The following is a 4,603-nucleotide window of genomic DNA, read 5'->3' as shown; positions in this document are numbered from 1 at the left end:
CCAGGGACAGAGGATGGTTCAACATATGCAAATCAATCAATATAAAACATCACATCAACAAAACAAATTATAAAAACAATATGATCATCTCAATAAATTCAATAAAAGCACTTGATGACATTCAACATATATTTACGAGAAGCACTCTCACCAAAGTGAGTATAGAGTGAACATATCTCAAAATAATAAAAGCTACATATTACAATCCTATAGCCAGCATAGCACTCAATAGTGAAAAACTCAAAATCTTCCCACTAAAACTTGGGCCAAGACATGGCTGTCCACTCTCACCACTCCTATTAAAAATATTCATGGAAGTCCTAGCAACAGCAATCAAGCAAGAGAGAGAAATTAAAGGGATCCAAATTGGAAAAGAAAAGGTAAAATTTTCACTATATGCAGATTACACTACACAGAGGAAAGTGTAAAAGATCCACACAAAACTACTAGAAACTAATCAACAATTCAGCAAGGTAGCAGGTTACATATATACCGTACAAAAATTTTGCATTTCTTTACATTAATGATGAATCCACAGAAAAAGAAAGTAAAGAAACATTCCCCTTTATAATAGCACCAATGTAATAAATTACCTAGGAATAAATCTAACCAAGGAGATGAATAATATATACATGGAGAACTATAAAACATTGATCAGGAAGGAAAATTTAAGAAGGCTGTAAAGAAATGGAAAGATACCCCATGTTCCTGGATTGGAAGGATCAATATTGTTAAAATGATCATACTGCCCTAGGCAATCTACAGATTTAATGCAACCTCATCAAATTACCCAGGATATATTTCACAGAACTAGAACAAATCATAGTAAAATTCCTATGGAATCACAAAAGACCTAGAACTGTCAAAGCATTACTGAAGAAAAAGAAAGAGATTGGAGGAATAACCCTCCCAGACTTCAGACAATACTACAGAGCTATAGTAAAGAAAACAGCATGGTATTGGTACAAAAACAGTGATATGGACCAGTGGAATAGAACAGAGAGCCCAGAAGTGGACCCACAAACTTTTTGGCAACTAAAACTCGACAAAGGAGGCAAGAAATACAATGGAATAGAGACAGACTCTTCAGCAACTGACATTGGGAAAACTGGACAGCAGTGTAAATCAATGAAGCTAGAACACTCCCTTACACCATACAAAAATAAACTCAAATGGATCAAAGACAAACTTAAGACAGTTACAATAAGCTTCCTAAGAAAACATAGGCGAAACAATATCTAACATACATTTCAAAAATGTTCTCCTAGGGCAGTCATACCAGCAATAGAATAAAAGTAAAAAATATACAAATGGCACCTAATAAACTTACAAGCTTTTGCACAAAAGGAAACCGTAAACAAACAAAATGACAACCTACAGAATGGGAGAAAAGTTTTGCTAAAGAAGTTGAAAAAGGCTTGATCTCCAGAATATATAAGCAGCTCTTATGACTTAATAAAAAAAAACAAACAACCCAATCCAAAAATGGGTAGAAGACCTAAACAAGCAATTCTCCAAGGAGAAATACAAATGATCAGTAGGCACATGAAAAAATGCTCAATATCATTAATTATATGAGAAATGCAAATCAAAACTACAGTGAGGTATCACCACACACCAGCCAGAATGGCCTTCATCCAAAGTCCACAAGTGACAAATGCTGGAGAGGCTGTGGAGAAAAGGGAACCCTCCTACACTCCTGCTGGGAATCCAGTTTGGTACAGCCACTGTGGAAAACAGTATGAAGATCCTCAAAGACTAGGAACACACTTACCATATGACCCAGGAATCCCGCTCCTGGGCATATATCCAGAAGGAACCCTACTTCAAAAAGACACCTGCCCCCAATGTTCATAGCAGCAATATTTACAATAGCCAAGTCATGGAAACAGCCTAAATGTCCATCAATAGATGACTGGATAAAGAAGTGGTGGTATGTTATACACTGCAATACTATTCAGCCATAAAAATTTGACAACATAAAGCCATTTGAAGCAACATAGATGTAATGGAGAATGTCATTCTAAGTGAAGTAAGCTAGAAAGAGAAGAAAAATACCATATGAGATCACTTCTATGTAGAATCTTAAAAAAAAAAGAACATAAATACAAACAGAAACAGAACAGACTCATAGAGATAGAATAGTGACTTGTGTTTGCCAGGGGTACTGGGGGTGGGACGGGACACACTGGGTTTCAAATTTGTAGATACTGACAGGCTTATGAAGAATAGATAAACAGATTATACTGTATAACACAGGGAAATATGTACAATTTTTTGTTGGTAGCTCATAGCAAAAAAAATGTAATAATGAATATATGCCTGCTCATGCATAACTGAAAATTGTGCTCAGCACTGGAATTTGACACAGCATTGTAAAGTGCCTACAACTCAAAAAATGTTAAAAAATAAAAATTAAAAATGAAATAAAAATAAAAGAAATTAGGCAGATAATTTGAATAGTTATTTCTCCAAAGAAGACAATTTGTTAATAGTTACATGAAAAGTGCTCAATGACACTAATCATAAGTGAAATACAATCATACCGCAATGAGCAATCACCTCGTACCTATTAGAATTGCTATTATCAGAAAACAAAACATAACAACTGTTGGTGTGATGTAGTGAAAATTAAACCCTTGTGCATTGTTGGTGGCAATGTTAATTGAGTAATTACTATGAAAAACAGCATGGATGTTTCTTAAAAATTTGAAATAGAACCACCATAGAATATTTCTAATTCTACTTCTGGGTTATTATTGAAAGAAATAAATCACTATCTTGAAAAGATATCTGCATCTCAATATTTATTGCAGCATTAATTATAACAGTCAATAAATGGCAACGGAGATAATCTAACTGTCTGTAGTGTTCATTGATAGATGAATGATCAAAAAATACATATATATCTATATATTTATGACATATAAAAGAAGGAAATCTTTGCTTTGTGACAACATTGATGGACCCTGAGTGTATATGCTAAGTGATGTAAGTCAAACAGAGAAAGACAAATACTATATGACATAAGTCAGAGTAAGGCAACTACTGGATGGCTTCACTTATATGTGGAACCAAAAAAAACCCAAAAAACTCATACATAAATAGACCAGATGATTGGTTGCCAGATGTGGGGTTGAAGAAGGGGTGAAATGGGGAAAGGTGGTCAGAGGTACAAATTCTCAGTTAAAGATAAATAAGTCTAGGAATGTAATGTACAGCATGGTGACCATTGTAACAATGCTGTATTTCATATTGAATGTTGCTAAGAGAGAAAATTTTGAAAGTTCTCATCACAGAAAAAAAAAATTGGAAGTATGCATGGTGATGGAATATCTAAAACTTATCACATTAATCAGTTTGCAGAAGGAATTGGCCAGATGGCAGAGTAGAATTACACTCTTAGCTCACCCTGCCCAAGAACACGCCAAAAAGACATTCACAGACAAACCCATTCACTCAACACCTGCTGAACTTTGACAGAAAGGCATTCTTCAAAGACAAAATTCTCAGAAGTCTTGTAGGATAGAAAGAAAACACGAAGAAAAAGTAAATTAGTGAGGGACCTGTCCTGCAGGAGGGAGAAGTAAAGGAGGAATAGACCTTTTATGCTGGGATGACATCCATGCCAATGGAGAAGCAGTAGGGATGGAGGGGAAACCTCCAAGGCTTGGAGAAGGGCATAGCAGGCTGACAGAACTGAGAAAAATAGCACAAATCATCACTGTGATTCCTAGCTCTAGATATGGGCCCAGCAGGGGTGGGCTGGGAATGGTTACCTGAGCAGGTAGACGGGGGGGTTGACCATGGAGACGTATCAGGGCGCTGGAGTGTGCTGTGTGCTGTGACTGGAAGTGTATACAGAACAGAATAGCCTGGGCCTCCCCTGCCAAAAAAAAAAAAAAAAAAAAAAAAAAAGAATAAAAGCCACACTACTGGTGCACATTAGGGGGAGAAACAGAATCAGCTGGGCTGTAGCCTCTGCTCTGCAGGCCTGTGGCACCATCTTTGGCACATTCTTTGAGAAGAGAGGTGGGGCTTGGCCATATTTACCAGGTTAACTGGTGTGCGGCCCCCAGTTGGAGGTGGGTTTGCAACATGAATCCCTACCCAGGAGCTCTGCAATTTCATAGGTGTAACCGAGATTTGTTTACAAACCCAGGCAGAGGAGACCAACTTGTTTGGCTGGTGCCTTTGTGGACCCATGCCTCTCAGACAAACGAGTAAGGAGTGGAGATCTGGCAAACAGCAAGGGTGAAGGCTGATGCAGACGTTTTTAGTGGTGATGAATACCCAGGCATGGTGATGGGAATGGCACTGACCTGGTAGCATGACCTCACAATCACTACAGGACTGGGGTCTCTACCATTACAGGACTCTAGGATGAATGAGCAGACTTGGCACGAGGGGCAAGTGCAAAATAGCATTTGGGGCTGGGGACAGTGTGCTACGAAGAGTTAGTGGGTGACCCAGAAGTCAGTGGAACTACACTGGTAGCTCTAAGGGCAGGGATCCTGGCAGACACCAGAGTAGAGCACTGACATTCCTGTGGCCTAAAGCTAGGACAAGGGCAGAATCAACAAAGTGTATTTAAAGTGCTCCA

The sequence above is a fragment of the Camelus ferus genome, chromosome X (genome assembly GCF_009834535.1).
Source record: "Camelus ferus isolate YT-003-E chromosome X, BCGSAC_Cfer_1.0, whole genome shotgun sequence".
Taxonomy (NCBI): Eukaryota; Metazoa; Chordata; class Mammalia; order Artiodactyla; family Camelidae; genus Camelus; species Camelus ferus.
This window is presented reverse-complemented; position numbering follows the sequence as displayed.